The 16,091-nt window shown below is 42.4% G+C and overlaps 1 protein-coding gene across 5 annotated transcripts in view; it reads left to right on the top strand.

The window, feature by feature from the left end:
- UBE2W (ubiquitin conjugating enzyme E2 W) overlaps positions 1-16,091 on the top strand; it is a 132,192-nt gene that overhangs the window by 17,492 nt on the left and 98,609 nt on the right. Inside the window, exon 1 of one of the 5 annotated variants that reach the window (XM_030215615.1) lies at positions 5,030-5,210. The exons of the other annotated variants lie outside the window; for them this stretch is intronic. The gene's annotated coding sequence lies outside the window, so the exon portion shown is untranslated. Of the gene's footprint in view, positions 1-5,029; positions 5,211-16,091 lie in introns of those variants that run through there. 5 annotated transcript variants of the gene reach the window in all.

Here is a 16,091-nt window from a genome sequence, read left to right as displayed (position 1 = left end):
GCATCCTGTGCAGATACCAGTTTCAAGTGAGGTACCGGTTCAGGACAAAATACAGAACCAATAAGTCACAGTTTCTTCTTGTAAGTGCTCACCACCTGTTGCCAGACTGAGTCTGGCCAAGGTTCCACTGCTCAGGGCTGCTCTTGAGATGGTAAATTATTACAATCCAAATCGCACGAAGCTCCCCAAGCTTCTTCTGCTGTCTTAACCCTTCGGGATTTTCCTCCCACTGTAATCCACAACACAAAGGGAAACATCCAGCAGTAGTTGTATCCACCATTACACAAAAATAAGGCCTCCTCATGAAAGGAGCCCCTCTTCTGCAACATGGTCTAAGCCAGATCCTGAAAAACCATGACATTAAGGTCTTTTCAGACCACTTCTCGCTGCTGACGGGCATTCCCCCAAACTTTCTCTTTAGTATCATAATCAGGCAGCTATATCTCTGGGGACACTTTCACTCGGCTGGCCCAGTCCTCTGAGCCCTTGCTAGATGAAAATCAAGTTCAGCTCTGGGTCTCCCTGAAGAATGGTTTCTACGTAACTCTGTCACCACCACCTTCCAGTCTCTATAAACTTCTGACTCCAGGATGCCCTTAAACTGGAGATTGCTCCGATGGGACCGATTTTCCAGGTCCTCAGTTTGCTCCCTCATCTTATGTATAGTATTGACTTCTCGCTTGAAGTCTGCTTTCACTGCAGCTACACCACCAGATAGCATGCTCACCAAATCTTCACCAACTTCTCCCATTTCTTTTTTTCAGCTCTTTAAACCAGTTTGCTACCTCTCATTTTGAAATATCAGGGCCATCATCTCCTAGAGGTCCCGAATCTTCCACCTCCTAATCAGAGCTGTTGGTCACCATGCTGGCCTTACCGTTTGGACCTGCCAGCATGCTCTCCAGATTATCCTGCATAGAGATACTTCTCCAACTTTTTTTCAGGTGGGCATCGTGTAGGAAGACGTTAGTGCCTGTATAGGCTCCAAATTAGAGAGAATCTAATCTGTCCCCATGAGTAATCTCCTCTGTTCCTGCCCATCCCAGTGAGTAATTGCCTCCGTCTCCGCCCATTCCCACAAAAGAAAAAGTGTCTACTTCTGAAAGTTGATGAATTTTTATTGAGTTTTAATGAAAATACAAAACACAAACATCCAACAAGTAACAGGACCATAACCAGTCAGAAATAGTGGGAGTTATTTCTTTATTCTGTTCAGAAACAGAAGTCCATCCACAGTATGTGGTCCTAGCTGTGATCGGCTATTCTCGAGAACACGCCCAGCCGATGAAAATGACCATTCCAATGATGTGCTGACATCAGGCACTTCAAGAACTCTTCTGGCAACTCCAGAAAGATTTTTCTACTTAGTTGATTTTGACTTCCAGTAAGACAAGATGTCGTCAGTAATTTCGTCAGTGGTAGTCATGTATGCATCCACCTGAGAAAAAACAGATGGTATCATTTTGAATGTGAAGGTATATTTTGCAAGTAGCATTGTCATTACAAATAGATATAACATACTGTAATAGCTGACGATAATAAAAATAGATACAGTGGTGGAAATAAGTATTTGATCCCTTGCTGATTTTGTAAGTTTGCCCACTGACAAAGACATGAGCAGCCCATAATTGAAGGGTAGGTTATTGGTAACAGTGAGAGATAGCACATCACAAATTAAATCCGGAAAATCACATTGTGGAAAGTATATGAATTTATTTGCATTCTGCAGAGGGAAATAAGTATTTGATCCCCCACCAACCAGTAAGAGATCTGGCCCCTACAGACCAGGTAGATGCTCCAAATCAACTCGTTACCTGCATGACAGACAGCTGTCGGCAATGGTCACCTGTATGAAAGACACCTGTCCACAGACTCAGTGAATCAGTCAGACTCTAACCTCTACAAAATGGCCAAGAGCAAGGAGCTGTCTAAGGATGTCAGGGACAAGATCATACACCTGCACAAGGCTGGAATGGGCTACAAAACCATCAGTCAGACGCTGGGCGAGAAGGAGACAACTGTTGGTGCCATAGTAAGAAAATGGAAGAAGTACAAAATGACTGTCAATCGACAAGATCTGGGGCTCCACGCAAAATCTCACCTCGTGGGGTATCCTTGATCATGAGGAAGGTTAGAAATCAGCCTACAACTACAAGGGGGGAACTTGTCAATGATCTCAAGGCAGCTGGGACCACTGTCACCACGAAAACCATTGGTAACACATTACGACATAACGGATTGCAATCCTGCAGTGCCCGCAAGGTCCCCCTGCTCCGGAAGGCACATGTGACGGCCCGTCTGAAGTTTGCCAGTGAACACCTGGATGATGCCGAGAGTGATTGGGAGAAGGTGCTGTGGTCAGATGAGACAAAAATTGAGCTCTTTGGCATGAACTCAACTCGCCGTGTTTGGAGGAAGAGAAATGCTGCCTATGACCCAAAGAACACCGTCCCCACTGTCAAGCATGGAGGTGGAAATATTATGTTTTGGGGGTGTTTCTCTGCTAAGGGCACAGGACTACTTCACCGCATCAATGGGAGAATGGATGGGGCCATGTACCGTACAATTCTGAGTGACAACCTCCTTCCCTCCGCCAGGGCCTTAAAATGGGTCGTGGCTGGGTCTTCCAGCACGACAATGACCCAAAACATACAGCCAAGGCAACAAAGGAGTGGCTCAGGAAGAAGCACATTAGGGTCATGGAGTGGCCTAGCCAGTCACCAGACCTTAATCCCATTGAAAACTTATGGAGGGAGCTGAAGCTGCGAGTTGCCAAGCGACAGCCCAGAACTCTTAATGATTTAGAGATGATCTGCAAAGAGGAGTGGACCAAAATTCCTCCTGACATGTGTGCAAACCTCATCATCAACTACAGAAGACGTCTGACCGCTGTGCTTGCCAACAAGGGTTTTGCCACCAAGTATTAGGTCTTGTTTGCCAGAGGGATTAAATACTTATTTCCCTCTGCAGAATGCAAATAAATTCATATACTTTCCACAATGTGATTTTCCGGATTTAATTTGTGATGTGCTATCTCTCACTGTTACCAATAACCTACCCTTCAATTATGGGCTGCTCATGTCTTTGTCAGTGGGCAAACTTACAAAATCAGCAAGGGATCAAATACTTATTTCCACCACTGTATATATGTCAGGTATATTTAAAGATGAAGAAGAGTAGAGGTCTCCCAAGAAGTTTTCCTCTAGTTTCATCATCTTCTTGCTGCAGGACAGACGAGTCACCTGGAATGTCTGCTGTTGGCAGTCTATCCACCATCTCTTTTAAGTTGGACAGTGCTTGTGCATATTCAGTTGGTGCTAATGTTCCAAAGTTGTTTTTAAACCGTGGATCCTGCAAAGCAGCGGTACAATGGTTTGGACAAGTTCCTGAAGGAAAAGTCCATAGTCTACTATTGAGACAGACATGGGGAAGCAACTGCTTGCCCTGGGATTTGTAGCATGGAATGCTGCCGCAATTTGAGTTTCTGCCAGGTACTTGTGACCTTGCTTGGCCACTATTGGAAACGGAATACTGGGCTAGATGGACCATTGGTCTGACCCAGTTTGACTACTCTTATGTTCTTATGTTATGTTCTTATATAATGCAACTGATGAATTGTGAAGTATTTATTCAGCATGTTAAGTAGATGGTTTCTTAGTTGTAAGCAGGGGCGTATCTGCATGGGGCCTCAGGGGCCTGGGCCCCCGCAGATTTCACCCTAGACCCCCTACCAATCCTCCCCCTCCGTTGCTCGCCTACCTTCGCTGGCGGGGGACCCCAACCCCCGCCTGCCGAGGTCCGCGTCCTCCTGCCGCTGCCGGCTGCCTTTAAAGAATTCCGTCAGCTGGCGGGGGACCCCCAACCCCCGCCAGCCAAGCCGAGGTCAGACTCAGAAACAGAATGAAGCTGTTTCTGAGTCTGACGTTCTGCACGTACAATGTGCAGCGACGTCAGACTCAAAAGAAACTTTCGTCGGCGCCAGCTTCAGTGGAAAAATGAAAGGACCTCGGCTTGGCTGGTGGGGGTTGGGGGTCCCCCGCCAGCTGACGGAATTCTTTAAAGGCAGCCGGCAGCGGCAGGAGGACGCGGACCTCGGCTGGCGGGGGTTGGGGTCCCCCGCCAGCGAAGGTAGGCGAGCAACGGAGGGGGAGGGTTGGCAATGGCAGCGGCTGGGGGGAGGGGGATCGGCAATGGCGGTGGCGGCGGTGGCGGGGGGGGGCTATAATGTGCCCCCTCACTCTAGCCCTGGCCCCCCCTACCGCCGCAGTTCAGATACGCCCCTGGTTGTAAGATAATGCTACTGTCAGCCTTTTCAGTGAAGTGTTTTTGTAGCTTTATTTTGGTAGGTAGCTTTTGTCAATAGTAGAGAGGCATTTTGTGGCCACATCAACTGGTTCCAAAACTTGAATGACATCAGCCAACAAGTCTATATTTCTATTAAAATTAAATTTCTATTAAAACCTGGCTCAGTACTCAGTGTATGGCGATCTGAAAAATTTGTTGCCAGTGATGTGTTTGCACACTGTTCCATCGTGTTACCTATACATTGTTTAAGTGTTGTTACCAGCTGATTGTTAATTTTTGTTCTTTTTGCCAATGTCATGATTTCTTTCGAGGTGCCAATAAATTGGGCTACCTCCAGGAGGCAAACCAGCGCCATACGAACTTGTCTGCTGCAGTTCATGCGACAAAACAAGATTTAGATTATGACAACAACATCCAATCCGCGTGCTTTCTCAAAAGACAGCCTTCATATTACTGGCATTGCCCGCAGTGATGTCTTGATGTTGTAAACAAAACTCATCCAGAATCGATTTTCACTGTCAGCTTTATATTTTCCGTGGTATGATTTTCATCCAGTAATCGAGTAGCCAAGATACACGATTCAGTTTCCAGTTATCAATTTACTGTATAGTCACAGTTAAGTAGTTGTGGTTGCTTTGTTTGTATGTCCAGAGGTCAGTTGTTACTCTGAAGTGTGGCACTCAAGTTAGCTTGTTGATGAGTGCAGTCTTTTCTTTCTCCACAGAACCATCATGATGATGAGGGACAGTTGACCCACAGAGCATGATTTGGTCTGGGTCAACATTCCCATATTTAGCTCCAATGGAGATGAGCTATGATGCAAAGTTTCTGAATCCTCTTCAACAATAGATAAAGGCCTCATAGGGTGACCACAAAGTCTGCCACTTCAGATTCGATGTTCACAGGTACATTGTTGGTATTACTAGATAGAAAGAAGCCTGGTATAACTGTAATCCTTGTTGCTGGCATATAGTTTTCACAGTAGTCCTTATGAGACCTTAAGACATTTATCCCATTAGGTGATCTCCAAAAGAGAATTGTCTTGTATATCAAGCAAAGCACAAAAGGTACTTGTTTGTCATCGACCAATACTGATTTAAAGAAATTCCGTACTTCACTCTTACCCTTATTTTTCGTATATGAAACCCGGTCGCTGTTTGAATCAATATATTTTTGAATGTTGGGTTTCTTTTCCATTGCCGTAACAAAATTACACAGGACTGAAGTACTGAATCAGTCTCTGTAAAACAATACAGCACAGGAGAAATAAAATTGTAAAATTTATTTCCTACTGTACTGAGCAAAATGCCAACAATGGAAAGACACTAAAACTCTGAACAAAAGCTTTAGCTGCAGCTCTGATACAAACAGACAGTTAATCAAGAGAAGCAAAACCACTTCCCAGTTCCCCACTTTCCACAACTCTAGAGAGAGAGAAAAAAAACTGCCTGTGTACACACTGCAAATAAAAAAAAAAATAATAATCAGCAGTTCTCTTCTGCAGGTCAGGGCAGGACTCGGTCGCTACTCACTGCCTCTTCTCTGATCTACATAAGTACATAAGTATTGCCACACTGGGACAGATCAAAGGTCCATCAAGCCCAGCATCCTGTTTCCAACAGTGGCCACTCTAGGTCACAAATAACTGGCAAGATCTCAGAAAAGCTCAATACATTTTATGCTGCTTATCCCAGAAATAAGCAGTGGATTTTCCCCAAGTCCATTTAATAATGGTCTATGGACTTTTCCTTTAGGAAGACAGCCAAACTATTTTAAAACCCCGCTAAGCTAACCGCCTTTACCACATTCTCTTTCAACGAATTCCAGAGTTTAATTACACATCGCGTGAAGAAAAATTTTCTCCGATTTGTTTTAAATGTACTACTTTGTAACTTCATTGCATGCCCCCTAGTCCTAGTATTTTTGGAAAGAGTAAACAAACGATTCACATCTACCCGGTCCACTCCACTCATTTTATAGACCTCTATCATATCTTCCTCAGCCATCTCTTCTCGAAGCTAAAGAGCCCTAGCCGCTTTAGCCTTTCCTCATAGGGAAGTTGTCCCATCCCCTTTATCATGTTTGTCGCTCTTCTCTGCACCTTTTCTAATTCCACTATCTTTTTTGTGATGCAGTGACCAGAATTGAACACAATATTTGAGGTGCCTTCGCACCATGGAGCGATACAAAGGCATTGTAACATCCTCATTTTTTTTCCATTCCTTTCCTAATAATACCTAACATTCTATTTGCTTTCTTAGCAGCCGCAGCACACTGATGACGCCTAGATCCCTTTCTTGGTCAGTGACTCTTAATGTGGAACCTTGCATCACATAGCTATAATTTGGGTTCCTCTTTCATTAAACGTTATCTGCCATTTAGATAGCCAGTCTCCCGGTCTCTTAAGGTCCTCTTGTAATTTTTCACAATTCTTTTGCGATTTAACAACTTTGAATAACTTTGTGTCGTCAGTAAATTTAATTACCTCACTAGTTACGCCCATCTCTAGATCATTTATAAATATGTTAAAAAGCAGCAGTCCCAGCACAGACCCCTGGGGAACCTCACTGTCTACCCTTCTCCATTGAGAATACTGACTATTTAACCCTACTCTCTGTTTTCTATCCTTTAACCAGTTTTTAATCCCCAGTAGGGACACTACCTCCTACCCCATGACTCTTTCCAATTCCCTCTGGAGTCGTGAGGTACTTTGTCAAACGCCTTTTGAAAATCCAGATACACAATATCAACCGGCTCACCTTTATCCACATGTTTGTTCAGCCTTTCACAGAAATGTAATAGATTGGTGAGGGAAGATTTCCCTTCACTAAATCCATGTTGGCGTTGTCTCATTAATCCATGCTTTTGAATGTGCTCTGTAATTTTGCTCTTTATAATAGTCTCTACTATTTTGCCCGGCACTGACGTCATGTTCACTGGTATATAATTTCCTGGATCTCCTCTGGAATCTTTTTTTAAAAATCAGCGTTACATTGGCCACCTCCAATCTTCTGGTACCACGCTCGATTTTAAAGATAAATTACATATTACTAACAATAGTTCCACAAGTTCATTTTTCAATTCTATCAGTACTCTGGGATGAATACCATCTAGTCCAGGAGATTTGCTACTCTTCAGTTTGGCAGATTGCCTCATTACATCCTCCAGGCTTATAGAGATTTCATTCAGTTTCTCTGACTCAGCTTTGAATACCATTTCTGGCACCAGTATCTCTCTCAAATTTTCCTCGGTGAAGACCGAAGTAAAGAATTAATTTAATCTCTCCGCTATGACTTTGTCTTCCCTGATTGCCTCTTTTACCCCTCGGTCATCTAGCGGTCCAACTGATTCTTTTGCCGGCTTCTTGCTTTTAATATACCTCAAAAAGTTTTAACTATGTTTTCACTATGTGTTTTTGCCTCCAGTGCAATCTTCTTTTCAAAGTCCCTCTTTCCCTTCCTTATGAGCACTTTGCATTTGACTTGCCATTCCTTATGCCGTTTCTTTTTTTATTTTCAGTCAGTTCCTTCTTCCATTTTCTGAAGGATCTTTTTTTAGCTCTAATAGCTTCCTTCACCTCACTTTTTAACCATGTCGGCTGTCGTTTGGTCTTCCTTCCTCCTTTTTTAATACGCTGAATATATTTGGCCTCAGCTTCCAGGATGGTATTTTTGAACAGCATCCATGCCTGAGGTAAATTTTTGACCCTCGCATCTGCTCCTCTAAGTTTTTTTTTTTTTTTCACTGTTCTTCTCATTTTATCATCATCTCCTTTTTGAAAGTTAAATGCTAACAGGAATTCCTGTGTATACTTACTCCAAAGCTAATATTAGATCTGATCATATTATGATCACTCGGCCCCATCGCCATTACCTCCCGCACCAGATCTAGTCTGGTGCCACCACACAGCTACTTGACTCCTGCTGCCTCTCTCTCTCCTCCTCCAGTGCCACAGCTGCGTCTTCTTCTGAGTCCACTGGCACTGAAGCTGAATCAGCTGATGTTGATCTCACTGCCTTTGAGCCCGTATATATGCACTGGTAGCTGATCTGTCTGGAGCCTGCTGCACTCACGCAGCAGCATGACTCATTTCCATTGCTACTTTCCTATTAGAGACCTTAGAGAACGCCGGACCTCCTCTTTACCAATCAAGTGTGTTCTTAGTTGCAGGCATGCCCACATGCATGCATTCGCTTCCTCTTTCTTGTTCCAGTTCAGAGTTGAGGCGAAGGGTCAACGATTACATGCATTGGAGCTCATTGACAGTGCTAGGCACAGACCGCTAGAAGCTGCAGGATTAAAGGTATGCCTGTCCCCACGAGAACACCACAGGAACTTTTTCCATCCCCACGGGAACCCTGCAAGCCTACTTCTGTCCTGTTCCCATGCAGGTCTCTACTTCAAATTACTAGCATGGGCTAAGGATTGGAGTATATTCACTTTAGTCCTGATGGCGCTCTTTCTTCAGGCAACCATCTCCTAAACATTTTATCATTTCCTCCTCTGTATTTTTTGTATATGAATGGTAGAAGGTGGAGTTGTGGAGGTAGCTGCATCTTTCAGCAGGTTTCCTGTATAAAGATGTTTGTATATAGCCTTCTGATGTAAACTGTGGTGTCTAGAAAGTTGGCTTTCACTGCGGATTATTCAATTTTGAATTTGAAATTGTAGGATGGTATTTATTGAAAGAACTGTAAAATTGTTCGAGAGTCCAAATCATGAAAATGTCATCAGTGTACCGGTAGTATTTTAAGGGTTTAGTCTGATAACGTATTCAAAACATCTCTTCCACCACTGCCATGAAGAGATTAGCATATTGTGGTGCCATCCTGGTGCCCATACCAGTGCCCATGATTTGCAGATAGATATCACTGTTAAAATGGAAGTAGTTGTGAGTTAGAATGAAGTTGATTAATTTTGTAATGGTTTATGATGTTTTTAGGAATTTATCACATGCAGCTATGCTGTCTGCATGGGGAATGTTGCTGTATAATAGAACTACATCCATTGTGACCAGAAGAGTATCCAGTGGTAGCTGCTTGATGTTTTTTAGTTTGTTCAGAAAGTCTGTGGCGTGTTTTATGAAGCCGTTTGTCTTGTGCAGAAAGGGTTTAGGAATTCCCTCTATAAGTCCTGATATTTCCTCTGAGTTTGCCAATACCAGATATAATTGGTCTGCCATGGTTTCCAGGCTTATGGATTTTAGGTAGCGTGTAGAATGTGTCCACAGAAGGATGGTTTGGAATGAGGTTTTTTGGGGTTTTTTTTTTTTTTTTAAGATGTATCTGTACTTGCTTTGGAAGTGTTTAGGTGTTTCAGCTGTTTTGTATAACCCTGTGTGGGTTCTTCAGTTAGTTTCCTATAGTATGTGTTGTCTGAGAGCTGTCTGTGTCCTCCTTCAATGTATTTTTTTTGTCCATAATCATTACAGAGCCTCCTTTGTCTGCAGGTTTGATGACAATGTTTTGGTTTTTTGTAGTTCTTGTTTTATGGCGGCTCTTTCTGGTGGAGACAGGTTGTACATAATTTTCTTTTGTTTGCTAGAAAGTTATATTACATTCTGTATCTGAAAATTTCTATGCGCTTGTCTAATTTATTGTTTTGTCCATCATGTGGGGTGAAATACAGAGATAAACACCTCAATATCCTGATGAATCCTTCAAACAAAAAGGCTACAACCCTCAAGAATATCTCTAAGAATATTACTTCTTCCCTTAAAATGCCTAGAAAAAGCCTACTGCAGTACAAAGAGAGGAAAGCCACAGAGAGAATCCCCCTTGTAGTGACATACAATTCAGAGCTAGAAAAATTGAGACGAGTCATAAAATCTACAGCCATTACTCCAGAAGGATGAATTACTGAAAGAGATTCCCAGCCCCATCAGTGCTAGCCTTCTGACAGCCACCTAATTTGAAATAGAAATTAGTGAAAAGCAAACTCCCAATACAAACTCAAAAAGAAGAGTGGCACATGTCCCTGCAATATACCTAGCTGCATACTAAAAGGAAATTTTAAGACAATCCGTGAATGTAATACCTTTGAAGTCAAAATGATGAACTATTTTGACATCCACCAGACAGGACTTAACAAAAGATCTGGGCTTTCTATCCCACTATAAACCATGAAATTATACTGCTTTGTCACTTTTATCAGTCATCCGTCTCTCCCTGTTTCTCACCTAACCCACCCCACCGTCTTCCTGTGAGACTGTCATTGGAATGCTTTTGTGTTTCACTTATGTATTTCAATATTTGTCAACATTTGCTTATTTCTGATCTGAAGATGGGTTACCTTTGAAAACTAATCAAAAAATGTATTTAGTTCAAGTATCATCTGATTTTCTTTTCTATGATTTGATTTATTTCTGTTAGCGATAATTCTAAAACTCGTAGACAATGATCTTATAACTCTTAACAACAAACTGAAGCTCAACTCTAGAAAAACTAAAATTCTTTGGTTTTCTAACCTTAGAGTGATCGTGTCCAAACAGACGCAAATTAAGATCTTTATGGTAGAGGAGCGAGCAAGCAAGAGTCCTGGGAGTAATACTTGGTTCTTCGTTCACATTTCAACCTCAGATTAATCATCTCTGGAAGAGGAATGTTTATTACTTGGCAACTAAGAATCATAAGATCATTTTTTGAAATACTTGGTTATGTTCTACTAGTTCAGATGCTAGTGCTTCCATGCCTGGATTATTGCAGTGTTCTTTACTTAGGTGTATCAGCTAAACTGCTTTTAAAAAATTCAGTTTATTCAAAATACTTCTATCAGACTGATTTTTAATCTGAAGAAATATATTTTACTTTATCGTCTATCCTTACAATGGCTCCAGTGCCTCAAATAATCTTATTCAAATCTGTATGTAGATTTTCAGGCCATTTATGAGCTTCAGTGGAGGAGTGGCCTAGTGGTTAGGGTGGTGGACTTTGGTCCTGGGGAACTGAGGAACTGAGTTTGATTCCCACTTCAGGCACAGGCAGCCTTGTGACTCTGGGCAAGTCACTTAACCCTCCATTGTCCCATGTAAGCCGCTTTGAGCCTGCCATGAGTGGGAAAGCGCGGGGTACAAATGTAACAAAAAAAAAAAACAAATCTAGGCACTGACCTAATTAGTTCCTCTATGGGTAGATTTCCCTTATGATTACATAATATACTTATATTATGGTCTATAGCCCTAAAAGGGGTTTGGTACCTTGGTAGTGGAGGAGTGACCTAGTGGTTAGAGTGGTGGACTTTGGTTCTGGGGAACTGGGTTCGATTCCTACTGCAGGCACAGGCAGCTCCTTGTTGACTCTGAGCAAGTCACTTAACCCTCCATTGCCCCAGGTACAAATAAGTACCTAAGCCGCATTGAGCCTGCCATGAGTGGGAAAGTGCGGGATTAAAAAAAAATAGCTAAGTCTGTCTTTTCTAGATTCCATATTCAAAATATCTTTTACTCTATCAGAACTGATAATAATTATCGTTTTGTAGGAAACTTAAGACCTTTTTTGTTTCTGTAAAGTTAATTGTTTCGCTATCTTTTTTTCTCTCTTAAATGTACCTTTAGATTGTATATGATTGTCGAGCAGGGACTCTCTCTCTCTTCATGTTCAAGTGTACAGCGCTGTGTACGTCTAGTAGCGCTATAGAAATAAGTAGTAGTAGTAGTAAACAGAAACTGACACAAGCTTTTACATAGTACAAAATTTAACAAAACATCTTTCTGCAATTTTGAATCCATAATTACTATTTACAGTTTAATAGATTTAGGGGCCCTTTTGGTAAAAAGTGACCTTAGTGTGCCCTTACGCGGATCTTTCCCGCGTGCTAAGGCCATTTTTACTGCTGGGGTGAAATGGACCAATTTCCTTTTTTTTGTTTTTTTGTTTTGTTTTTGTATTAATGGCCATGTGCTAATTTTCTCAGTGTGTGGTCATTAAAACAAATTAGTGCATGAGCCCTTACCGGCATCTATTATTTAGGCAGTTAGGGCTCATGTGCTAAGCATGCGCTAACTGGTTAGCACATGGCAGTGTAGCTGCACTAACTGATTAGTGAAGAACATGCCCACTCTGTGCCCTAGACGTGCCCCCTGCGCCAAAAAAATACATGTTAATTTGTAGCATGTGCACATGGCAAAATTACCGCAGGATGCCTCGGTGCATCCCGCAGTATGCCATTTTTGTGCTGTGGTAAGTACATGGTAGTGCTTAATGTAGCTTTGTAAATAGGCCCCTTAAAATGAGAACTGGATCTGGCTGGAACAAAATTTAAACACCGAGTTGTTATTTTGTAACTTATTTGGCAGAAATAACAGCTTCCAAAGGTTTCCTATAGCTAGCTACGATTCTTTCTATTTTTGCTTTTGGAATTTTTCCTCCACTCCTTTTCTTGCAGAACTCTTTTAGCCCAGAAATATTCTAAGGTCTCCTTGAAAGGAACTGCATGTTTAAAAATCTCAGCAGTTTTGGAGACCGCACCTACGAAAAGATATAAACAGGATGGAGTTGGTCCAGAGGGTGGCTACAAAATTAGTGAGCGGTCTTGAACACAAAAAATATAGGGACATGCTTATGAACCTCAACATGTATATGCTGGAAGAGAGGCGGGAGAGAGGAGACATGATAGAGACGTTTAAATATATCAAGGGCATTTATGTACAGGAAGTGAGCCTTTTTCAACTGAAGGGAGAGCTCTGGAACGAGGGGGCCTACGATGACGTTAAGAGGGAATAGGCTAAGCAGTAATCTAAGAAAGTATTATTTCACAGAAAGGGTGGTGGAGGCATGGAATGGCCTCCCGGTGGAGGTTGTGGAGTCTAGGAGTGTGTCAGAATTTTAAAAGGCATGGGATAAGCATGTGGGATCGCTTAGGAAAAGGAAGAGTTAGGGTTACAGAGGATGGACAGACTGGATGTTTGTTTCTAAGTACATAAGCATCAACTGAACTGTTGGCAAAACATTTTTCATTAGGTCATTTGCAGTGATCTGTGGGTTCTTTTTTGCAAATCTAGACAGTTTTTGGTAATCTCGGATTTTTCTTGTTCATCCAGATCTTGCCTTGCCTTCAAGAACTGATTTCATGTAACTTCCATAGCTTAATGTTTTTGATAGTTGAAATTGGTATCTGGTAATTTTTGAGACTTTTTACAACTTTTCCCCAGCTTTGTAAGAGTGAATTATCTTAATTATTTACAGTGGGGGAAATAAGTATTTGATCCCTTGCTGATTTTGTAAGTTTGCCCACTGACAAAGACATGAGCAGCCCATAATTGAAGGGTAGGTTATTGGTAACAGTGAGAGATAGCACATCACAAATTAAATCCGGAAAATCACATTGTGGAAAGTATATGAATTTATTTGCATTCTGCAGAGGGAAATAAGTATTTAATCCCTCTGGCAAACAAGACCTAATACTTGGTGGCAAAACCCTTGTTGGCAAGCACAGCGGTCAGACGTCTTCTGTAGTTGATGATGAGGTTTGCACACATGTCAGGAGGAATTTTGGTCCACTCCTCTTTGCAGATCATCTCTAAATCATTAAGAGTTCTGGGCTGTCGCTTGGCAACTCGCAGCTTCAGCTCCCTCCATAAGTTTTCAATGGGATTAAGGTCTGGTGACTGGCTAGGCCACTCCATGACCCTAATGTGCTTCTTCCTGAGCCACTCCTTTGTTGCCTTGGCTGTATGTTTTGGGTCATTGTCGTGCTGGAAGACCCAGCCACGACCCATTTTTAAGGCCCTGGCGGAGGGAAGGAGGTTGTCACTCAGAATTGTACGGTACATGGCCCCATCCATTCTCCCATTGATGCGGTGAAGTAGTCCTGTGCCCTTAGCAGAGAAACACCCCCAAAACATAACATTTCCACCTCCATGCTTGACAGTAGGGACGGTGTTCTTTGGGTCATAGGCAGCATTTCTCTTCCTCCAAACACGGCGAGTTGAGTTCATGCCAAAGAGCTCAATTTTTGTCTCATCTGACCACAGCACCTTCTCCCAATCACTCTCGGCATCATCCAGGTGTTCACTGGCAAACTTCAGACGGGCCGTCACATGTGCCTTCCGGAGCAGGGGGACCTTGCGGGCACTGCAGGATTGCAATCCGTTATGTCGTAATGTGTTACCAATGGTTTTCGTGGTGACAGTGGTCCCAGCTGCCTTGAGATCATTGACAAGTTCCCCCCTTGTAGTTGTAGGCTGATTTCTAACCTTCCTCATGATCAAGGATACCCTACGAGGTGAGATTTTGCGTGGAGCCCCAGATCTTTGTCGATTGACAGTCATTTTGTACTTCTTCCATTTTCTTACTATGGCACCAACAGTTGTCTCCTTCTCGCCCAGCGTCTGACTGATGGTTTTGTAGCCCATTCCAGCCTTGTGCAGGTGTATGATCTTGTCCCTGACATCCTTAGACAGCTCCTTGCTCTTGGCCATTTTGTAGAGGTTAGAGTCTGACTGATTCACTGAGTCTGTGGACAGGTGTCTTTCATACAGGTGACCATTGCCGACAGCTGTCTGTCATGCAGGTAACGAGTTGATTTGGAGCATCTACCTGGTCTGTAGGGGCCAGATCTCTTACTGGTTGGTGGGGGATCAAATACTTATTTCCCTCTGCAGAATGCAAATAAATTCATATACTTTCCACAATGTGATTTTCCGGATTTAATTTGTGATGTGCTATCTCTCACTGTTACCAATAACCTACCCTTCAATTATGGGCTGCTCATGTCTTTGTCAGTGGGCAAACTTACAAAATCAGCAAGGGATCAAATACTTATTTCCCCCACTGTATATGCTCAGACAACTGCTTGGAGGCTCACATAGTTGTTGAAAGTAGACAGAAAACACACGAGAGATGAAAAGGGTCAGAGTATTTAGTTCTACCATGGAATTGTCATCGCATGATTAATTGAAGAGCTGACAAGTTACTAACACCCCTCCCCCCCCCCCCCCCATTTACTAAGCTTAGTATACTTGTTGGGTCATATTAATAAGTTAGAGAATTGGATATTGCCACAGATCTACTGTATTGTTGAAATTTTAGAGCTAATATTTTGATTTTTATGAATAAAAACTCTTTACAAGCATAACGAGTCAAAACAGTATTTTTAAGGGTGAATGAATTATATTTATGAAAGCTATGTGAATGGTCAGGGTTGAAGCTTTGATCAGTTGCTCACAAAACTGTGCAAACTCAACTTTGTATATGTTGCCATGTGTCCAATATGGAGATCTTTTGGGAGATGTCTCTCTAAATGCCATGTATGGACTTGAAAACTTGAAAAGACACCAAGAAAAAAACAAACGACATTACCAACTACCGCCCAGTAGCATCTATCCCATTAGTAGTCAAACTAATGGAAGGACTGGTGACCAAACAACTCAATGACTACATAAACAAATTCACTATACTACATGAGTCACAATCAGGATTTCGACCCCTACACAGCACCGAAACAGTACTACTCACGCTCCTAACCAAATTCAAGCAGGAAATAGCAATAGGCAAGAGCACTCTCCTCCTCCAATTTGACATGTCAAGTGCGTTCGACATGGCTAGCCATAACATATTGCTAAGACTCCTAGAATACTTCGGAATCAGTGGTGGCACTCTCAATTGGATTAAGGGTTTTCTAACCACAAGAACATATCAAGTGAAATAAAAAACAAACACATTGTCACCGTGGAAACCAGGCTGCGGAGTACCGCAAGGATTGCCACTATCACTGATCCTTTTCAACCTCATGATGACTCCACTAGCCAAGACCTTATCCACCCAAGGCCTTAACCCATTTATCTACGC

The sequence above is a fragment of the Microcaecilia unicolor genome, chromosome 1 (assembly GCF_901765095.1).
Source record: "Microcaecilia unicolor chromosome 1, aMicUni1.1, whole genome shotgun sequence".
Taxonomy (NCBI): domain Eukaryota; kingdom Metazoa; phylum Chordata; class Amphibia; order Gymnophiona; family Siphonopidae; genus Microcaecilia; species Microcaecilia unicolor.
Note: the sequence above shows the minus strand (reverse complement) of the source record. Positions and strands in the feature narration are given on the sequence as shown.